The sequence below is a fragment of the Engystomops pustulosus genome, chromosome 6 (assembly GCF_040894005.1).
Source record: "Engystomops pustulosus chromosome 6, aEngPut4.maternal, whole genome shotgun sequence".
Classification (NCBI taxonomy): domain Eukaryota; kingdom Metazoa; phylum Chordata; class Amphibia; order Anura; family Leptodactylidae; genus Engystomops; species Engystomops pustulosus.
Window position 1 is genome coordinate 74,718,394 of NC_092416.1, and position 24,025 is coordinate 74,742,418.

Genomic DNA, 24,025 nt, shown 5'->3' on the forward strand with positions numbered 1-24,025 from the left:
TGCTGTGGCTACCTATGTACTGGGAGGCATGTGCTGGGGCTACCTATGTACTGGGAGGCATGTGCTGGGGCTACCTATGTACTGGGAGGCATGTGCTGTGGCTACCTATATACTGGGGAGGCATGTGCTGTGGCTACCTATGTACATGGGGGCATGTGCTGTGGCTACCTATGTACATGGGGGCATGTGCTGTGGCTACCTATATACTGGGGAGGCATGCGCTGTGGCTACCTATGTACATGGGGGCATGGACGGAATAACATTTTAAAATATGTGGCATTTATGGCTCCCTCAGTCAAAAAGGTTCCTGACCCCTGCTTTATAAACTGAAATGAGATATCTCTTCCTTGGATATTTGTAGCGTTCAGTCACTTATCCACATGCACCATGCTACAGAGTGCTGTCCGATTTTATTTAACCGCTTAACGACCTGGCACTTTTTTGTTTTTTCATTGGCATTTTTCACTCCCCACCTTCAAAAATATATAATTTTTTTTTATTTTTACATGGAAAGAGCTCTGTGATGGCTTGTTTTCTACAAAACAAATTTCACTTCAGAGTGATGGTATTTAATTTTCCATGTCGTATACTGGGAAGTGGGAAAAAGATTCCCAATGCAGTGTAAATGGTGAAAAATGGTATTCTTGTGGGCTTGGATTTTACGTCTTTCACTGTGCGCCCCAAATGACATGCCTGCTTTATTCTTTGGATCAGTATGATCACAGGGATGACAAATTTGTATAGGTTTATAGGTTTTATAATGTTTTCACACATTTACAAAAATTAAAACCTCCTTTTCCATTTTTTTTTTTATTTTGCCATCTTCTGGCGCTAATAACTTTTTCATACTTGAACTGAGCTGTGGGCGGTGTCCTTTTTAGCAACTTTTTAATGACGTTTTCAATGCTACTATTTTTAGGACTATACAACCTTTTGATCACTGCTATTTTTGACTTTGGGGGCTATTTTATTTATAATATTATATATATATATGCTATTATATTTTGATAGATCGGACATTTTCAGACGCGACAATACCTGACTTGTTTATGATTTTTACTGTTTATTTATATTTATATGACTTCTAGGGAAAGGGGGGAATTTAAGGTTTTTTTATTATAATTTCTTTTTTATAACTTTTTTAACTTTTATTTTTACTATTTTTCAGACCCCCTAGGTTGTCTGATCGATCCTACCAGTACTACACTATGGGAGTATATGGGGATTTTCATCCTCATACATTACAATGTGCAATTAGCACATTGTAATGAATGGGTTAAAACGAGACAGCCTCGGGTCTTTGGAAGATCCTAGGCTGTCATAGCAACAGATCGCAGCTCACCGATGACATCACAGGGAGCGACGTTCTTCGGCAAGATGGCGGCACCCATGCGCCGCCATCTTTTTGATGCCGTTGGCCGCTTTGCTGGTACCGATCACGATATGCAGTAAAGACTTACTGGCTATGGAAAGGGCTCAGCCCGCGAGCCCTCTACATGCACCGGCACCTGATGCACGCCGTACTATTACAGCGTGAGTCGGTAAGGGGTTAATAGTGGTTTAAAAGCAATGACTTCCTTTCATTTGTTCATTTTCATATAAATTTTATTTCTTTTTACTTTTGTCAGATTCAAGTTATTTATGTAACCATTGTGGGTTTTTCCTTCAGTAAACGAGGGTTACCAGCAGTTTTGTCGACTTGTGTATATTTATGAAGTAGGTTATGTGTTTGCATATTTTGCAAGGGAATGTATTGAGGCAATGTAGCCTGTACCTAGACCATTTACAAAGACTTTGGCACAGATATATGTGTCTACATCATTGAGAAAGCCATCCGGCGAAACACGTGTCGGGGTCATACAGTGTATTCCTCTTGTTACGGTATGGTGATTCAACTATAGCTGGCTTTTGTACCTTTCATTTACATACTCATGTGTGCACTTGGTTGCATGAGGTCAGTCGTATTTATTATGTTTCCCATACCTGTTTCCAGTGTCTGCTTTTGATACTTTTCCCCAATTCTGTTGGGAATACACTGTTTTTAATACCTGGTGTTCATTCTTTGCTACCTTCTAACTTTTGTAATTATCATTATTTTATGTGATGAATTAATAAAATATATTTTTGAATATCTGAAATTAGTTGTGTATGTAAAAAATTCTTTTTGGATTTGAGATGCTTTGAGCATTGGATAATATAAGTGACACACACATTAGTGTCCTCATCCTTAGCTCTCCCTCTGTTTGACTTGATCATTTATGGGAAGTAGGATGATCTGTGCCTAAATTATTAAAAGGCAGCCGCTGTCTACTAAGTCCTTTCCTCATTTACTTATGTTGTATTATAGCTCTTTTAAGTTCCATTGCTCCTACCAATATTTTTTATGTAAAATGTATCTAAGAACCATTTAGGGTAATAAATCCCCCCAAAAATCTCACAGATGCTGAACCAGTTAGCTACAAGTTTCTAGTACTTGAAAAGTTTTTATCCTCAAGTAAGATTACGATCCCACCAGTTTCTTCTGTCCTAATAAAGTTATCAACAATTATATTTTGGCTTCATATCAGACAAACACTAATTTGGGTTCTCATCAGACTTCACTTTCCACAAAACAAATAATTAAAGAATTATTAAAAGCTCCGTCTGTTAGTAAAGAAGATCTCATCAGTGTTCCAGCTGTACAGACCACCCACACAGTCAGGATACTAAAGTGACAGAAATCTGGATCCAAGTATCACTACATTTAGTGTGGGTGTAAATATTACTCATAAGCTCATGTCTTTCCAATAGACAGACAGGATTGTAGACAATGAAATGTCACCAGAACAAAAAAGAAAGTTAACATACAGAGATAAGTTTTTAGTTAAATATATATTATCAAATATATATATATATATATATATATATATATATATATAACAAATATATATACATATATATATATATATATATATATATACCTTATATACTCGAGTATAAGCCTAGTTTTTCAGCACAAAAAAAATGTGCTGAAAACCCAAACTCGGCTTATACTCGAGTAAAAAATATATAGGTTTTACCAGGTTTTTGTGGTAAAATTAGGGGCCTCGGCTTATACTTGGGTCGGCTTATACTCGAGTATATACGGTATATATACATATATATATTAATTCCTCGTACCTATGGGAAGGGACATACTGCAGTGGACATTCTACAAAACATTCCTAGTTTATTAACTTCAATTTCCATGGGGGAAATAAGATTTTTGATTTGAAAAAAAAAAATTAAGAATTAATGGTCAGTAGATTCAGGTTTTAAGATGACATGCCAAAACTGGTCAATGATGTCAAACAACAAATCATCCCATCTGAATAGTAGATTACTTGGACATGAAATAGTATATTACGGAATTCATAACTAAAGGAAGTCCCCGACTTCATAACTCCTGACTTACAGACAACTCCTAGCTGCAAACTGACTTCTCTGCCCAGTGTGACCTCTGGTGAAGCTCTGTGGATGCTAATAATTTACTCTGTAATGAAGCTTTATTGTTAATTCTTGTTCCCAAGACAAACCCAAAATTTTTAAAAGTCAATTGTCACAGGGACAAAAAAATGTTCCACTTAAAAATAGTCTCTCTTCTTCATGTCAGCATGGGCGTGAGAGAACTCATTCACTTAAAAATAACCTAGCCATAACCTGTTAATCCTTGTTCCCAAGACAAACCCAAAATTTTGAAAATCAAAAAAATGGGACAAAAAAATGTTTGTGTTTATTAAGATTATAATTATTATGATCTTTATAGAGCACCATTAATTCCATGGTGCAGTACATTCAATAAGGGGTTCACATACTTTACATTAAGACAAAAATGAATGCAAGTACAAAATACAAAACTAGTGTGATCTGAAAAAAGGAGAGAGAGGACCCTGGCAGTGGAGACTCACTCTTGATTTGGGAAGATTGATAAAGAAGGTGAGGAAGCAGAGCAGTGCAGTTATTGGCCCATATTTATCAATAGTGAGACAAAATGCACTAACTGCAGTGTGCACCACAAATGTGCAGGGTGCGGTAGATTATAGAATACTGGTGCATGGTCTTCAATTATTTGGCTTACCCTGCACTGTTCAAGAAGAGTGCACCAACGTTTTTTTTGGTGCACCTTTAACATACAGCATGTAACACAATTCTATTGAGTCGCTGTATTAAATGTATCACAAACTCCAACTAACACACCACTTCATGTCCATTTTTCTGCCTTTTTGGCACAGTGCAGCCGCAACAAAAAACTGGCACCAACACTTCTTGAATACATGTCCAAGCTCCATAGATGATCTTTCTAGTGCAAAGTCAGGCAGTAAACTGGCAAACTGGGCCATTATGTGTTGTAGGAATTCCTGAACAGATGGATTTTCAGATTATATTTGATTATATTTTAAATTTCAGAAGGTGGGGGACAGTCTCACACATTTTGCTAAATAATTCCAAAGTATGGGGGATGCAAAGTGGAAGTCCTGGAGATGGTTGTGAGAAGAGCGGATCATAATATAATGAAGCAGAAGGACTTGCAAAGAAGGAAAAGTGTGTGTGAGACATTTTTGGCTAAGTTCGGATAGATAGATAGATAGATAGATAGATAGATAGATAGATAGATAGATAGATAGATAATAGATGGAGGGGACATCTTTGTATGTCATGGTTAATATTTTAAACTAAAGAGAAACCTACAGAACATCTCTTGCTCATAACAGGGGGTTGCCTTTAAACTGTTATGAAAGAACATCAAGGCTAAATGTGAGGTTCTGAAGTCAATTCCAACATTATACAAGAGCCTTACACAGGTGACAATGACAAAAGCTAAAACTTGGTAAGTAAAAATATATCTCAAAGAATCTCATTTGATGCACAATCATATACTGTATACCCCATGTCAATTAATAAACCCCCAGAGCCCAGGACAGGACTACTCTCATGTGTGATCTGTATTCCAGCCCATCACCATAGTATCAAAAACATCCAGCAGTGCCTCTACACAGCACCTCATACCTGTTGTGATGTAGCTTTGTTTTAGTAGACACATTTCACACAAGAAAGATCACTCCATGTAGGACGACATGGGAACTTTCATTGTGGACTGCATTTCATGATAAGATAACAATGCCCAAAATGTGCCACTGTGTTTATCAAACAGTGGTACAAATATACTGAAAATCTGACTTGAGTCCTTATTACAGGCAGACCTCTTGGCCCACTGTGATCTCTGGATGCCGGTAATTTACCAGCTTACCAGGTGTCTTCAATGGAGCACTGATGTTAATCCATGTTCCCATGACAACCCAAACTTTTCAAAATCCAATTGTCACAGGTAAAAAAGAAAACATGCCTGAAGTTTGCCTGGAATTTGCCTACACTTACAAAATATACCTGTTCCAAATTACAGAACCTATCCTTTAAAAAGGGACTGCCTGTACTAATAATTTAAGCCCTGTTAACCTGCAATATTCTTAGCTCTGTCAAAAACCTTTTACAAAAGTTTTTTTTCAAAGATTTGAATTCTGATGATGTATCTTTACATTAACCCCTTAACGACTTGGCCTTTTTTTTAGTTTTTTCACTTCCATTTTTCACTCACCAACTTCAAAAATCTATAACTTTTTTATTTTTCCACATAAAGAGCGGTGTTATGGCTTATTTTCTGCATAACAAATTGCACTTCATAGTGACGGTATTTAATATTCCATGGCGTGTACTGGGAAGCGGGAAAAAAATTCCAAATGCAGTGCGGTGCTAGCACCGATCGCGGGTGTTACCGGTAAGCCTTTGCTGCAATATGCAGCAAAGACTTACCGGCTATGGAGAGGGCTCGGCCCGCAAGCCCTCTCCATGCACCGGGACCCGGCACGCGCCGTACTAGTACGGCGCGCGTCGGGAAGGGGTTAACATTAGACTGGACAGAAACTGGCTTACAACAACCCAACCACTAAGTGAAGTGGCCATGGCACTGCGGTGAGTACAGCATCCTTTTCAACATGTTCCAAGGAAAGCAATGTACATCTGGCTGCGGCTTTTAAAGCTCAGCTAAGTCCAGTTTATTTACTCAAAAAAATTAAAAAAGACATTGAGAAGACAACAGCCCAAAACAGCAACCACTATAATCAGCTGATAGCTGGAGGATGGGAATCAGACATCCCCAGTTTGAATACGGTAATATTAATATTAAAGTCTGAAACAACCCCTATAAATAATCATACAATAAATAGCACAAAGTTACACTACTACAACTTGGCACTATTAAAAATAATAGCATAACTGATAACTTACTATGATCAGTGCGGATTGGAGGACAACATGACCTTATCCTTGACAAATCAGGTCATCTGCAAAAAAGGAAACAAAGATTCATTAATGATCACCTCCGACACTCAAGCATTTTAAGCCAAGTCAGCAGCTTATTTATTATGATAAATGTTAGAAATGCTTATCAAATTATAGTGCGGTTACAATGACAGCACATGAGAACAACCAGGAGGGCACTAGCCATTAGGCAACTTGAGCCTCTCCCCTCAGGAAGCACCACCTGCATCAAGATGGGGGGCAGCATCAAGGGTGCAGTTATCTGCTACAAAGCAGGACCTTCCACTTAAAAATAGTCTCTCAATGTCAGCATGGGTGTGAACCGCTGCATGGAGAACTTATTTACTTATACAATGACCTAATATATTACTACTTTATCATATATTTATGAGCAGTGTTATCAGGAGACTCCTGATCAGCAGGCCATAGGCAGTGCATCGGCCCTCTCCACCTCCAGGCATGCCCCCTTTACACCCCTCCATGCCCTCTTGAAGGTGGTATTCCTGGCCATATGTCTGGAATTATGTCTATTCCAGAGCTTGTCTGCCAGCACGAGCCCTGATAAAGCCTCCACAGAATACAAGGTGGATATGGGAATAATAATGCAGCAATCATGTAAGGCTGTAACAAACTTCTTTAGGTTCAAGACCTGTTTAAAAGATCAGTCAACATGGCATACATTTCTAGTGTTGCAGGGAAGATCCTAACAGGTAACAAACTGATGAAGAATTATAATTGTGCCTATCAATAAGGAACACTCAAATGTCCAAGTATTTCAATTTGGATCAATAGTTTGCACTTTGCTTCATTCAGAAAACTAACACAATGAATGAAATACGGTTTGTGGTATGTCTGCACAACTGCTGCCAGATCATATGAAATGTATAACATACAGTAGTTGCTGTAATTTACAATATGCACTTCAAAAGGGTAACGTCCATGGTAAAAATGCAGAGTATAAACTGACTGCAGACTCAATGTCCATGCCACAAATTAATTTACCTAGTTCTGCAGTCTAGATTAAATGTATTTGATTAGATATATTTAAATAATACTGAATACTCAAGCAATTCTACATTTCTAGAACTGCAAATGTGCTGATGAGATGCAAAAATAACGAAACAGCACTGTCCAAGGTTAGGAGTCTATTCCTTTTGGTAAAGACATACTGGTTTAGCTGTTATCCTTCATCATGTCAATAGGCTTCTTGTATGTCGCACATTGATGAAAATGGGCAGCCTTTCAAGATGTTATTTACAACAAGGGCACTAACACTTTTTTGAATTGCCTTGCAAGAAAGCACAAAGCTTTCCTTATCCCATCCCAGAAAACATATCTGCATATTTTGCTTTCTTTTTTGTTGCCTTTTTTTTTACATTCTTTTAACTGAATATGTGCCTGTTCAGGTAAACAGCAGAGCATGTCCTAGTAAGATCCTAAACTATAGTTCTTGAGGATCCGTGAAAAACGGATGCCACGGGGGTACAACAAGGCTGTAAAAACTGGAGAAAACTACTGAATCTCACAGCTCAGAATTGGGTTGGTGGTTGGCATTTAGCCTGTTCAATATTCCCTAATATAAAGAGTTAAAAAGGGCCGATACTTGTGTGTGGGTGACTAGCAGGTGTCTCATATACATAGCACTGACCTGCTGTGTCCTGGAGACAGAGGCATGTATAATGTAATTCATATCTCATATGTCTGTCATCAGTCAGACATCTGATCAACTGACGGAATCCTTCAAACATATACTACCATTCATAGATACTTATGCACATATAGACATATCTATCTCTAGAATATTCTTCTTCTCATAAATACTAATTCCATAAAATATAACTTAGATTTCAGTAGTTCCTCAGTGTAGGCAATACCCTATCTAGCAAAATATATTTCCACTGCATCAATAGATCAGTAGGCTCCATATAGAAGAAATATTGTACTTAGTGCCACATTTGTTTAAAAAAAATAAATAAATTGTCCTTGATTAAGAGGTAATTGGTGCCCACAGGGCATGTACTGTCTGTCAATTATTTTACTGTTACAAAACCAATAAAAAATTGTATTGAATTGCAGACATAAGGGAGTGCAAATTTTATACATTACAGGTAAATTGTGCAGGCTTGTACTGATCTTGTTCGAGAGTATGGTCAAATACCCCAAAGGCGCATAGTACACAGGGAAAATATATGTAATATAATAGCAGCGCAGTTTATTGGAGTAATGTGAATCACCTCTACAGGCCGCATAAAAATATGATTTCGGCTTCTTTCTGTTGCATTGGTGGTGTCTGTAGAAATTACAAACATGTACATTTTGCAGCCATCCTGTAGAATGCTTAGATTTATCCCAATGGTAATTCCACACACATTCTTAAATTACCTGGTTTGTGCATGTTATCGCTGCAGCAGCAGAGCAGAGCTTCACATAAGCTGAATTCTGCACTGGGATATTCAGTAGATAAGTGACATGCTGTGGATCATGCATGTCATCAAACGGCGCACACTATGCCATTGGCAACTTTTATGTCAGATTTTGCTTAGCGTGTCAAATTTTTACACAAAATCTTGATCAGATTTTAATGCCTTTTATGACAGCGGTCTATCCATAGCAATGGATCAGTGAAGTTTTTGAAGGGTCTACAGAAACTGGAATGGTGCATTTTTACCCATGACTATCTGAAAGCTGTAGCATGCTGTGAGTTTCACGTGCATGAAAAAAATGCAACAATTCATTGAATGTAACGGGTCATCGTCCAATGCAAGTGTAAAACACTTGTGTGAATGGGCCCTGATAGTATATTCACAGACCTCAGCTGAGCAAAAACTGTATCACAACCACTTTGAAAAAATCACATGCTGTTTTACAGATGAATTAAGACTAGAGATGAGCGAACACTAAAATGCTCGGGTACTCGTTATTCGAGACGAACTTTTCCCGATGCTCGAGTGCTCGTCTCGAATAACGAACCCCATTGAAGTCAATGGGAGACTCGAGCATTTTTCAAGGGGACCAAGGCTCTGCACAGGGAAGCTTGGCCAAACACCTGGGAACCTCAGAAAAGGATGGAAACACCACGGAAATGGACAGGAAACAGCAGGGGCAGCATGCATGGATGCCTCTGAGGCTGCCTAATCGCACCATTATGCCAAAATTATGGGCAACAGCATGGCCATGACAGAGTGACAGAATGAAGCTAGATAGCATCTAAAACATCCAATAATTGACCCTGACACTATAGGGGACGGCATGCAGAGGCAGCGGCAGCAGGCTAGAGAGTGGCATGGCGACATACCCTAATTGGACTCAGGCTTCAAACCAATGGGTGTCAGAGAGGAACCAAAGGAGGTGAGCAAGAAGCGCTCAAATAATATCGGTACATGATAAAAGTTTGCCAGTATATTTTGTGGATTACACAGCAGGGTGGCGACAAAGTTAACATGGAAGCCATGAAAACAACCCAAAATTCTGCCTGACACAGCTCGTTTGATAAGGGGACCATGTATGCTTACAGTTCATGCCAGTCGCTGCACTGGCTGCCAGTCTCCTTTCGAATACAGTTTAAAATAATAATAACCCTCATCCATAAAGCTCTGTATAATGCTGCACCCCCCTACCTCTCCTCTCTTATCTCAGTCTATCGCCCAACCCGTGCTCTTAGATCCGCCAGTGATCTTAGATTAACCTCTACCCTAGTGCGGACCTCCCACTCGCGTCTCCAAGACTTCTCTAGAGCTGCACCAATTCTATGGAATGCTCTGCCCCGGACTATCAGACTAATACCTAACCTCCAAAGTTTCAAACGTGCTCTTAAAACCCATTTCTTTAGGCAAGCCTATAACACTCATTAACTGCATGAAGTTTTAACTCTTCTACTAACCCGTCCTGTGTCGTCCTCCCATCTGTTATCCAGCAACCAACAGGCACCAGACTTCTCTGCAGTCCCATTCACCCTGGACCTGGTATATAAGATGACGGCTGAGTGGTTCAAGCGACAGCAATTCCATTTATTATATTTTGTTCTATTCCCTAAGAAGAAAGGCTTGACCATTAAATATTCTTTTACCTCGTCTTACCCCATCATCTTCATAAACCGTAAGCTCTGGCGAGCAGGGACCTCACTCCTGTTGTTCCATACAAATGTTGTGCTCTGTTACATTACATTTGTATTTGTTTCCTATGATTTGTAAAGCGCTACAGAATATGATGACGCTATATAAATAAAGATTATTATTATTATTATTATGGAGGCAGTGAACTAGTAGTAGATTAAAGGTGCTGCAACTATGTTAGTTGGATCTTGGGATGGAGCTGGCGCTCTGCAGCCAGGCGAGCTTTCGCCAATCCAAGCCCCTGTCTCTAGGCTACTCCCCAAACAGCACTTCTAAGAACCTTTTGTATAAGATCAAGTGTAGTAGCGTTCTTATAAGTTTAGGATATGGCGGGTGAGGGGAATGTAAACAGATGCGCAAGAAGCGCTGAAATAATATCCCTAAATGGTAAAAGTTTGCAAGTATATTTTGTGGATTACACAGCAGGGTGGCGACAAAGTTAACAACTTTGATGTGGAATGCCCTGTAATAGCTCTTGGGCGGTGTGCCTTTTATCGCCTAGGCTCAGCAGTTTCAGCACCGCCTGCTGTCGCTTAGCGACGGCACTGCTGCTGTGCCTAGAGCTACCGACTGATGGCGCCATGCCCACGGATGGTAATTCGGAGGAGGAGGAGGTGGAGGAGGGGTGGGAGGAGGTATAGTAGGCCTTTGAGACCTGGACCGAGGTAGGCCCCGCAATTCTCTGCGTCGGCAGTATATGACCAGCCCCAGGGTCAGACTCGGTCCCAGCCTGCACCAAGTTAAGTGTAGTAGCGTTCTTATAAGTTTGGGATATGGCGGGTGAGGGGAATGTAAACAGATGCGCAAGAAGCGCATGATGCGCATGGAGCTGGCGCTCCGCTGCCAGGCGAGCTTTCGCCAATCCAAGCCCCTGTCTCTAGGCTACTCCCCAAACAGCACTTCTAAGAACCTTTTGTATAAGATCAAGTGTAGTAGCGTTCTTATAAGTTTAGGATATGCCGGGTGAGGGGAATGTAAACAGATGCGCAAGAAGCGCTGAAATAATATCCCTAAATGGTAAAAGTTTGCCAGTATATTTTGTGGATAACACAGCAGGGTGGCGACAAAGTTAACAACTTTGATGTGGAATCCATGAAAACAACCCAAATTTCTGCATGACACACCTCGTTTGATAAAGGGACGATGTATGGAGGCAGCTATATGGACGACTTTTGGAGGTAGCAATGGAGACAACGTGTGGAGGCTGCTATGGAGACAATTTAATTTGGATAGTGCCTGTATGTGGCAGTCCCAAACATTTTTCAAACCAGAGGAGCAGGTAGGTGGCCCTCCAGTAAAATGGAATAGATTGAGTGCCTGTATGTGGCAGTCCCAAAAATTTTTCAAACCAGAGGAGCAGGTAGGTGGCCCTCCAGTAAAATGGAATAGATTGAGTGCCTGTATGTGGCAGTCCCAAAAATGTTTCAAACCAGAGGAGCAGGTAGGTGGCCCTGCAGTAAAATGGAATAGATTGAGTGCCTGTATGTGGCAGTCCCAAAAATTTTTCAAACCAGAGGAGCAGGTAGGTGGCCCTCCAGTAAAATGGAATAGATTGAGTGCCTGTATGTGGCAGTCCCAAAAATGTTTCAAACCAGAGGAGCAGGTAGGTGGCCCTGCAGTAAAATGGAATAGATTGAGTGCCTGTATGTGGCAGTCCCAAAAATTTTTCAAACCAGAGGAGCAGGTAGGTGGCCCTCCAGTAAAATGGAATAGATTGAGTGCCTGTATGTGGCAGTCCCAAAAATGTTTCAAACCAGAGGAGCAGGTAGGTGGCCCTGCAGTAAAATGGAATAGATTGAGTGCCTGTATGTGGCAGTCCCAAAAATGTTTCAAACCAGAGGAGCAGGTAGGTGGCCCTGCAGTAAAATGGAATAGATTGAGTGCCTGTATGTGGCAGTCCCAAAAATTTTTCAAACCAGAGGAGCAGGTAGGTGGCCCTCCAGTAAAATGGAATAGATTGAGTGCCTGTATGTGGCAGTCCCAAAAATGTTTCAAACCAGAGGAGCAGGTAGGTGGCCCTGCAGTAAAATGGAATAGATTGAGTGCCTGTATGTGGCAGTCCCAAAAATTTTTCAAACCAGAGGAGCAGGTAGGTGGCCCTCCAGTAAAATGGAATAGATTGAGTGCCTGTATGTGGCAGTCCCAAAAATGTTTCAAACCAGAGGAGCAGGTAGGTGGCCCTGCAGTAAAATGGAATAGATTGAGTGCCTGTATGTGGCAGTCCCAAAAATTTTTCAAACCAGAGGAGCAGGTAGGTGGCCCTGCAGTAAAATGGAATAGATTGAGTGCCTGTATGTGGCAGTCCCAAAAATGTTTCAAACCAGAGGAGCAGGTAGGTGGCCCTGCAGTAAAATGGAATAGATTGAGTGCCTGTATGTGGCAGTCCCAAAAATTTTTCAAACCAGAGGAGCAGGTAGGTGGCCCTCCAGTAAAATGGAATAGATTGAGTGCCTGTATGTGGCAGTCCCAAAAATGTTTCAAACCAGAGGAGCAGGTAGGTGGCCCTGCAGTAAAATGGAATAGATTGAGTGCCTGTATGTGGCACTCACAAAAATTGTTTCAAACAGAGGACCGGGTAGGTGGCCCTCCAGAAAAATTAAATGCATGAAGTACTATAGCAAGAGCCAGTGGGCCCTGTCAAAAAATAGCCATTTTCCTCTGCTTTACTGTACAAAGAGGAGGAGAAGGAGGAAAATGAGGAGGAGGAGGAGTGGATCAATTATTCAGGTTGAGCTTCCTTCACCTGGTGGAGATTGGAAATTCTGAGAAATCCAGCCTTTATTCATTTTAATAAGCGTCAGCCTGTCAGCGCTGTCAGTCGACAGGCGTGTACGCTTATCGGTGATGATGCCACCAGCTGCACTGAAAATCCGCTCGGACAAGACGCTAGCGGCAGGGCAGGCAAGAACCTCCAAGGCGTACAGCGCCAGTTCGTGCCACATGTCCAGCTTTGAAACCCAGTAGTTGTAGGGAGCTGTGTGATCATTTAGGACGATGGTATGGTCAGCTACGTACTCCCTCACCATCTTTCTGTAAAGATCAGCCCTACTCTGCCGAGACTGGGGACAGGTGACAGTGTCTTGCTGGGGTGACATAAAGCTGGCAAAAGCCTTGTAAAGCGTACCCTTGCCAGTGCTGGACAAGCTGCCTGCTCGCCTACTCTCCCTCGCTACTTGTCCCGCAGAACTACGCACTCTGCCGCTAGCGCTGTCAGAAGGGAAATACTGTTTCAGCTTGTGCACCAGGGCCTGCTGGTATTCATGCATTCTCACACTCCTTTCCTCTGCAGGGATGAGAGTGGAAAGATTTTGCTTGTACCGTGGGTCCAGGAGAGTGAACACCCAGTAATCGGTGCTGGAATAAATTCTTTGAACGCGAGGGTCACGGGATAGGCAGCCTAGCATGAAATCTGCCATATGCGCCAGAGTACCAACGCATAAGAATTCACTCCCCTCACTGGCCTGACTGTCCATTTCCTCCTCCTCCAACTCCTCCAACTCCTCTTCTTCTGCCCATACACGCTGAACAGTAAAGGACTCAACAATGGTCCCCTCTTGTGTCTCGCCAACATTCTCCTCCTCTTCCTCCTCATCCTCCTCCACCTCCACCTCCTCCGATATGCGCTGAGAAACAGACCTGAGGGTGCTTTGGCTATCAACAAGGGAATATTCTTCCCCTGTCTCTTGTGACGAGCGCAAAGCTTCCGACTTCATGCTGACCAGAGAGTTTTTCAACAGGCCAAGCAGCGGGATGGTGAGGCTGATGATGGCGGCATCGCCACTGACCATCTGTGTTGACTCCTCAAAGTTACTCAGCACCTGACAGATATCAGACATCCACGTCCACTCCTCATTGTAGACTTGAGGAAGCTGACTGACCTGACTACCAGTTCTGGTGGAAGTTGACATCTGGCAGTCTACAATCGCTCTGCGCTGCTGGTAAACTCTGGATAACATGGTCAGTGTTGAATTCCACCTCGTGGGCACGTCGCACAACAGTCGGTGAGCGGGCAGTTGGAGGCGGCGCTGCGCTGCCCTAAGAGTGGCAGCATCTGGGCTGGACTTCCTGAAATGCGCACAGATGCGGCGCACCTTCGTGAGCAAATCAGACAGATTGGGGTATGTCTTGAGGAAACGCTGAACTATCAGATTTAACACATGGGCCAGGCATGGCACATGTGTCAGTCTGCCGAGTTGCAGAGCCGCCACCAGGTTACGGCCGTTGTCACACACAACCATTCCCGGCTTGAGGTTCAGCGGTGCCAGCCACAGATCAGTCTGCGCCGTGATGCCCTGTAATAGCTCTTGGGCGGTGTGCCTTTTGTCGCCTAGGCTCAGCAGTTTGAGCACCGCCTGCTGTCGCTTAGCGACGGCACTGCTGCTGTGCCTAGAGCTACCGACTGATGGCGCCGTGCCCACGGATGGTAGTTCGGAGGAGGAGGTGGAGGAGGGGTGGGAGGAGGAGGAGGCATAGTAGGCCTGAAACACCTGGACCGAGGTAGGCCCCGCAATCCTCGGCGTCGGCAGTATATGAGCAGCCCCAGGGTCAGACTCGGTCCCAGCCTCCACCAAGTTAACCCAATGTGCCGTCAGCGATATATAGTGGCCCTGCCCGGCAGCACTCGTCCACGTGTCCGTGGTCAGGTGGACCTTGTCAGAAACGGCGTTGGTCAGGGCACGGATGATGTTGTCTGACACGTGCTGGTGCAGGGCTGGGACGGCACATCGGGAAAAGTAGTGGCGGCTGGGGACCGAATACCGAGGGGCGGCCGCCGCCATGAGGTTGCGAAAGGCCTCGGTCTCTACTAGCCTATAGGGCAGCATCTCCAGGCTAAGCAATCTGGAGATGTGCACATTAAGGGCTTGGGCGTGCGGGTGGGTTGCACTATATTTGTGTTTCCGCTCCAGCGTCTGGGGTATGGAGAGCTGAACGCTGGTGGATGCTGTGGAGGATCGTGGAGGCGACGATGGGGTTTTTGTGGCAGGGTCCTGGGCAGGGGGCTGACTAGCAGCTGACACAGGGGAAGGAGCAGTGGTGTGCACGGCCGGAGGTGAACGGGCTTGTTGCCACTGAGTGGGGTGTTTAGCATTCATATGCCTGCGCATACTGGTGGTAGTTAAGCTAGTAGTGGTGGAACCCCTGCTGAGCCTGGTTTGGCAAATGTTGCACACCACAGTCCGTCGGTCATCCGGTGTTTCCTTAAAGAACCTCCAGACTTCTGAAGATCTAGCCCTCGCCGCAAGAGCCCTCGCCACGGGAGCTTCACTAGTTGACACATTTGGCGCTGATGCACCAGCTCTGGCCCTGCCTCTCCGTCTGGCCCCACCACTGCCTCTTCCAACCTGTTCTGGTCGAGGACTCTCCTCCGTCTCAGAAGCACTGTGTTCACCCGGCCTCTCAACCCAGCTTGGGTCTGTCACCTCATCATCCTCCGATCCCTCAGTCTGCTCCCCCCTCGGACTTCCTGCCCTGACAACAACTTCCCCACTGTCTGACAACCGTGTCTCCTCATCGTCGGACACCTCTTTACACACTTCCACTACGTCAAGAAGGTCATCATCACCCACAGACTGTGACTGGTGGAAAACCTGGGCATCGGAAAATTGCTCAGCAGCAACCGGACAAGTGGTTTGTGACTGTGGGAAGGGTCCAGAAAACAGTTCCTCAGAGTATGCCGGTTCAAATGCCAAATTTTCCTGGGAGGGGGCAGACTGGGGGGGAGGAGGCTGAGGTGCAGGAGCTGGAGGAGTGGCGATTTCGGTGACATGGGTGGACTGCGTGGAAGACTGACTGGTGGTGGACAAATTGCTCGAAGCATTGTCAGCAATCCACGACATCACCTGTTCGCACTGTTCTGGCCTCAACAGTGCTCTACCACGAGTCCCAGTAACTTCAGACATGAACCTAGGGAGTGTAGCTCTGCGGCGTTCCCCTGCTCCCTCATCAGCAGGTGGTGTCTCACCCCGCCCAGGACCACGGCCTCTGACCCCTGCAGTAGTTGGACGCCCACGTCCCCGCCCTCGTCCTCTACCCCTAGCCCTCGGGTTAAACATTTTTAAAATGAGAGTTATAACTTTATTTTTTTTTTAACTTTTTTTTTGATTTTTTTTGTGTTTTTTGTTTTTTTTTGTGTTTTTTGTTTTTTTTTGTGTTTTTTGTTTTTTTTTGAGTTTTTAAAACCAAACAATGCTATCCTATTGCTATGGCTATTTTCTAGCCAAGTATCAAAGCACACTACTATGCCAGATGAGATGACACTGAGTTAGTGCCTAATTGAAATCCAACCCCTACTAAATTTTCCCACTTCGGTCTTTGCTATGGATATGTGCGTCACTAAGCGCAGAACACAGCGGTCGCAAGTCTCACTACAAATTGCTCAGAATTGGCTAGTACATGCACTGCAGAAAGTACAGCCACCAGCAGATCAACCAGAAATCAAATATATAGAACGCTACTGTAGGTGTAAGTAAGCTCTTTGTATTCTCCTATGGCTATTTTCTAGCCAAGTATCAAAGCACACTACTATGCCAGATGAGATGACACTGAGTTAGTGCCTAATTGAAATCCAACCCCTACTAAATTTTCCCACTTCGGTCTTTGCTATGGATATGTGCGTCACTAAGCGCAGAACACAGCGGTCGCAAGTCTCACTACAAATTGCTCAGAATTGGCTAGTACATGCACTGCAGAAAGTACAGCCACCAGCAGATCAACCAGAAATCAAATATATAGAACGCTACTGTAGGCGTAAGTAAGCTCTTTGTATTCTCCTATGGCTATTTTCTAGCCAAGTATCAAAGCACACTACTATGCCAGATGAGATGACACTGAGTTAGTGCCTAATTGAAATCCAACCCCTACTAAATTTTCCCACTTCGGTCTTTGCTATGGATATGTGCGTCACTAAGCGCAGAACACAGCGGTCGCAAGTCTCACTACAAATTGCTCAGAATTGGCTAGTACATGCACTGCAGAAAGTACAGCCACCAGCAGATCAACCAGAAATCAAATATATAGAACGCTACTGTAGGCGTAAGTAAGCTCTTTGTATTCTCCTATGGCTATTTTCTAGCCAAGTATCAAAGCACACTACTATGCCAGATGAGATGACACTGAGTTAGTGCCTAATTGAAATCCAACCCCTACTAAATTTTCCCACTTCGGTCTTTGCTATGGATATGTGTGCCACTAAGAGCTAAACACAACGGTAGCAAGTCCCCCTGCTAATTCCTCACAAAATGGTACTAGATGCAAATTAAAATAAAAAAAGTAGAACGTTATTGTAGCCCTAAGAAGGGCTGTTGGGTTCTTTGAGAATCACTCCTGCCTAACAGTAAGCTAATAGAACACCCTAACGCTTTCCCTGACCAGCAGCAGCTCTCTCCCTAGCGGCATCCAGACACAGAATGATCCGAGCAGCGCGGGCAGCGGCTAGTCTATCCCAGGGTCACCTGATCTGGCCAGCCAACCACTGCTATCGACGTGTAAGGGTACCACGTCATGCTGGGTGGAGTGCAGAGTCTCCTGGCTTGTGATTGGCTCTGTTTCTGGCCGCCAAAAAGCAAAACGGCGGGAGCTGCCATTTTCTCGAGCGGGCGAAGTATTCGTCCGAGCAACGAGCAGTTTCGAGTACCCTAATGCTCGACCGAGCATCAAGCTCGGACGAGCATGTTCGCTCATCTCTAATTAAGACAAATAAATGTGTTTTATCTGCAATTAAACCTGTATTTTTTACTGTACTAATTCATAATGGAACATTTTACAGTTGGTAAAAAAAATATAGCAAACTGATGCCTTTGTGATTAAAAAAACACAGCTCTAACTGTACATATAGACCTTACTGTATGAAACATTATATAGAACTTATTGTCCAATCAAATACAAGAATTTAGCTTTGCTCGGTAGAGCTTTATGTTCTGATGTTCTCATGGCCTGAAAGCATTGTTATTTTCACCGCTTTCCAATCCATTAGAATCACTTTAGCACGCAGCCCTTACTCCCACTGAAATAGGACTTACAAAAAAAAAGCATTTTGTTAATTGTAAAAAACCAAATGGGAAAAGGCATTAACAAAGGAGAAAAAGTCTAATGGCCATCAGGACAGCTATAAAGAAAAATTAATGGTGCATATGAAGGAATTATACCCACTAAATACCAGTTCGGAAACTCTTGTAGAAAAATGGTCAGGGTTATATTGCCAGTTCTTTCTTTTTCTTTTCTAACTTAACATCTATATATAGTGGGCAACAGAATACATTGAATCCAAAATGTCTGACAACAATTGCAACAATATAGAGTCCCACGGTCATAATCATTCCGTTACTATGTAATGCATGTCCTTGTCAGGGTTAATAGCAGTGATGAGTATTGAAATAATCATAATAATAAAAGTATTACAGGAGTTGTAACATAATGTGTAGCAACAATTTATTCTAATCTGTGCCCATTGCCTTGGGAAGATGCTTGTACAGGTGCCAAATAAAATCAAAGTAGAATCTTCCCTAAATAAATCCCCTCCGTTTACATTCAACTTCTAGCTTTAGCTTCATCTGGCAAAATTAACTTTGAAATGTTTGTAAATGTGTCTTTAGCTCGTGCACATGAACAAGACAAAAATTCATATTGTCAGTTTATCAAGGCCAATTTGCCTCAATCCGGTATCTGTTTTTGAAGGGTCCATCATAAACTACAGTCTATGAGTGACCTGTGAAAATTGGTCCTGACTAGCACATGCTATACTCCTCAACAGATCATTCACAGATCAGTGACATGAGTCTCATGGTCCGTTAAGTCACTGATTCATTGGGGCACATTTACTTACCCGGTCCTACGCGATCCCCGTTTCGGAATGTCAGCTGGAATGCACATCTGCCGCGATTCAAGAAGATTGTGTGTCCGATTTCCTGCTTGTGTCGCTTCCCCGCTCAGGTTCGCCGGAGTTCACCTTCATCTTCCCGGTGCATGAAAGTGCTTGCGACACAAATTTAAATGCTTAGTCCGAGTTCGTCGGATGATCCGATGGCCCGCCCCCCCCTGCTTTCTGACGCATAAAAGCTGGCGCAAATGTGCCAAAATCAGATCGTGTGCACTAAAAAACTCTTCTAAATGCAGAGCAAATCGGAAATCGTCAGATATTCTGACGATAGTGCTGTCCCTTAGTAAATGAGCCCCATTGTCTACAACCGCTGGCATTAAAGGGATATTCTGATTATCGGTCGGTCCTATAGAGGAATGGAGCTTCACTGGAGTTCACAATGTGACATTTCGTACAGGAGAATAGAGGACCCCTTGCCTCGTGACTGGTTGGATTCTCCTGGTCAACCATAGACAAACTATGAATGTCAATAATAAGGCCAGTTTCACACAGAAATATTCTAGTAAGTATTTTACATCAGTATTTGCAGGGCAAAACCAGTGGGTACTACATAGGAAAAATGTAATGCAAAGATTTGGGCCCATTTCAAATTCTGGCTTACAAATACTGATAAACCAAATGCTCAAATAGGGCCTCTCAATAGTTTTCTACCTCATCTCAAAATAAGAACACAAGACAAAGAATTTTCTTTGCAAAATTTCTTTCTTCATTTATACAAAATATAACATTCATTAAAATATTTGAATATTTGACCTATTTCTGATAAACCAAAATCTAGTTCCCCCCAAAGAAAGAGAGTCATACAGGTAGTGATGTAATCCACAAATCACAATACAGGAGTTCACCTGACTTACAGATGACTCCTAGTTAGAGACAAACCTCTCTGCCCACTGTGACCTCTGGATGTTACTTTAGTCCCAGGCTGCAATGATCAGCTGCAAGGTGCCTGTAATGAAGTTTTATTGATAATCCTTGTTCCCATGTCAGAAAAGTTTTTTGAAATTCATTGGGACAAAAAATGTTCTATGTTGAGCTACAATTATTAAATATACCTGTTTCGACTTACATACAAATTCAACTTAAGTACAAACCTAAAAAACCTATCTTATATGTAACCCCGGGACTGCCTGTACTCCGAATGGCTCCAAAACACACAAATACAAAACACTAAAGTGGCTATCCATAGACAAACTATAACAGGGACACATACAGGGACACATTCGCACACAGCACAAAATTTGTTTATCTACTATATTTTTCATGTTCTTACAAACATTGATGTAAAATACTGACTGGAATACTTTATCATTTATAGTTTACCTTATCTTTGTATTTTTCACTCTTGGTTCAGGATAGTAAATACTGATCAACATTAACATGTAAATTAGGCCTTATGAAGATTTTTATGATTTTATACATACTTTTTGCACAATTATTGTAGTGCCATCGCTACGTCCATGACTTGTCCCAATGCCATCACTGTGCCATAACTACCAGGCGGCAGTCAGGAACTTTATAGCTCCCACAATGTACTATTACAGAAGTGGCACAGCAGAAAACTAAATGTTGATTCCAGGTTCCCACATGGATTGCAGATTTTCACAGGGAGTCAGAACTGCAGGGAGATCATTGAATGAAGAAGCAACTGTTCAACACTGACATTCCCTTTAAGAATACTGCTGTTTTAGCAGCATTTACATAATGGTTGTAAGAACAATGATGGATTATCAACTAAATTGGCTTGTAAGAGCAAAACAGGGTTGTGTACCAACAAAGCCAACTAACCATTTTGGCTTTGTGCTACCTCCATGTCCGTCTGTTTTCACCCTTTATCCACTATCCAGGGATTTATACCACAGCAACAGGAGCCACATCAGTGAAAAATTGGGCAAAGGATGAACTCTGGGGTCTGCAAATAAGGACAGACAGAGGAGATTTGTGGGTACAACCAGCCGAGGTAGTCATGGAAGAACAGCAGGTCAGGAATAAAAAAACTAAATACCTTTACAGGATACTAACAGTCTATGAACCTCAATGCTCAGGCACCTTTCTGGGTGAAGATACCCCTTAAAAAACTGGCAGGCTCAAAGCATACACTCACCGGCCACTTTATTAGGTACACCTGTCCAACTGCTCGTTAACACTTCATTTCTAATAAGCCAATCACATGGCGGCAACTCAGTGCATTTAGGCATGTAGACATGGTCAAGACAATCTCCTGCAGTTCAAACCGAGCATCAGTATGGGGAAGAAAGGTGATTTGAGTGCCTTTGAACGTGGCATGGTTGTTGGTGCCAGAAGGGCTGGTCTGAGTATTTCAGAAACTGCTGATCTACTAGGATTTTCACGCACAACCAACTCTAGGGTTTACAGAGAATGGTCCGAAAAAGAAAAAACATCCAGTGAGCGGCAGTTCTGTGGGCGGAAATGCCTTGTTGATGCCAGAGGTCAGAGGAGAATGGGCAGACTGGTTCGAGCTGATAGAAAGGCAACAGTGACTCAAATCGCCACCTGTTACAACCAAGGTAGGCAGAAGAGCATCTCTGAACGCACAGTACGTCGAACTTTGAGGCAGATGGGCTACAGCAGCAGACGACCACACCGGGTGCCACTCCTTTCAGCTAAGAACAGGAAACTGAGGCTACAATTTGCACAAGCTCATCGAAATTGGACAGTAGAAGATTGGAAAAACGTTGCCTGGTCTGATGAGTCTCGATTTCTGCTGCGACATTCAGATGGTAGGGTCAGAATTTGGTGTCAACAACATGAAAGCATGGATCCATCCTGCCTTGTATCAACGGTTCAGGCTGGTGGTGGTGGTGTCATGGTGTGGGGAATATTTTCTTGGCACTCTTTGGGCCCCTTGGTACCAATTGAGCATCGTTGCAACGCCACAGCCTACCTGAGTATTGTTGCTGACCATGTCCATCCCTTTATGACCACAATGTACCCAACATCTGATGGCTACTTTCAGCAGGATAATGCGCCATGTCATAAAGTTGGAATCATCTCAGACTGGTTTCTTGAACATGACAATGAGTTCACTGTACTCAAATGGCCTCCACAGTCACCAGATCTCAATCCAATAGAGCATCTTTGGGATGTAGTAGAACGGGAGATTCGCATCATGGATGTGCAGCCGACAAATCTGCGGCAACTGTGTGATGCCATCATGTCAATATGGACCAAAATCTCTGAGGAATGCTTCCAGCACCTTGTTGAATCTATGCCACGAAGAATTGAGGCAGTTCTGAAGGCAAAAGGGGGTCCAACCCGTTACTAGCATGGTGTAGCTAATAAAGTGGCCGGTGAGTGTATGTTGACCTTTAAAGAATGTGGGTTATAGTCTGAGAAAGGGATGGTTTTGGATTATTTGTGCACCCTTACAGATGAGCATGGTGATCTGAGAAGGAAATGATAAGGAAAAGTATCTTCTTTCAACTATAATATAAAATATTTGCCTTGTAAATTGCTGGTCCGATTTGTAATAATAATTCATTGATAAGATGTCTTCCCACCTAGTAATGCTTCCCAGTCCTACTGCTATCAGCTTATCTTAAGCTCAGAGAATCCTAGCAGCTGAACCCAGAGTTTAAACTTGCCCGTGCAGTAGTCAGGAGGTAAGTAACCAAAGCGGAGAACACCACTAGTGTTTGACCAACGCCACAGTCATACACTAACGTGAACCCCCATTAATAGTTACAGATGAAATAGTACATGTCCTTGACAAGATAAAGGAATGATCAGGAGTTTTAAATTGCACAGCATCTGACTAGGTAAAGCATTTTTAAAGGTCATAACCATTTCACTAATGTGCTTAATAGTGCAGCAAGAAGGTGTCTCCATCAGGAGCTGCCTAGCCCTGACACAGCAAAGAACAAAGCACTTCTTAGATACTAAAACCAGACAGTCCGTTATGATATGTGCCAACAAGATCTCCACGCAACAAGCAAAGTAAATTAGTCAGGGATAAATCCACACAAATTAAAGGGTAAATATGAAACATCAATAGCCATCTCACCAAATGCTTATGTTCAGGAACTGATATGAAACCTTTAGTTTACATAACTCATTCCAACGTCTCCAAGGTTGAGTAGCAGCCTAGCAGGTTAGAAAGTATAACAAAGCATTTTTTATATTTCTACAAAAATCAGTACAAGATACATGAACGTAAAGTTGGGGCTTTAGAAATAACCTTTATAGATTGAAATGTTAAAGGAAATCTACCATCAAAATCAAGCATGATAAACCAGGGACACTTAGATCCAGGCACAGTGACTGGTAGTCTTCCTATATTTGTTGTGCATGGTCTCCTTCCTTCTAAAATTATGCTAATTAGACAAAAGGGCTCCTGGGGATGTCACTAGAGACCCTCTGTGCTACAGATTTACTGGAACTGCAGTGAGATTAAAATAAAAAAGTTATTTTACAAGGAAGAAGAACATGGATAACAAATAAGAAGATGACCACAGTCACAGTGCTTGGATGCATGAGTAAGTGTCCCTGGTTTATCATGATGGATTTTGATAGATTTATTTAATTACACAATATGTTAATTAACATAAGTTTATCTGTAACACAATAAATGCCTTGATTACATTGTGTCATATCCTTAATATAATCATTTACAGAGACTACTGTACTTCATAATTGACTTCTTCCGGGATCCATTTCGCTAATGTACACAGCCTAGCACATTCATACA

At 42.6% G+C, this 24,025-nt stretch overlaps 1 protein-coding gene across 6 annotated transcripts in view; it reads right to left on the minus strand.

Moving 5' to 3' along the window:
• Window positions 1-24,025, minus strand: part of PKNOX2 (PBX/knotted 1 homeobox 2) — a 305,145-nt gene that overhangs the window by 237,127 nt on the left and 43,993 nt on the right. For all 6 annotated transcript variants that reach the window (XM_072156593.1, XM_072156592.1, XM_072156589.1 and 3 more), the window contains exon 3: window positions 6,301-6,356. The gene's annotated coding sequence lies outside the window, so the exon portion shown is untranslated. The remainder of the gene's footprint in view (window positions 1-6,300; window positions 6,357-24,025) is intronic.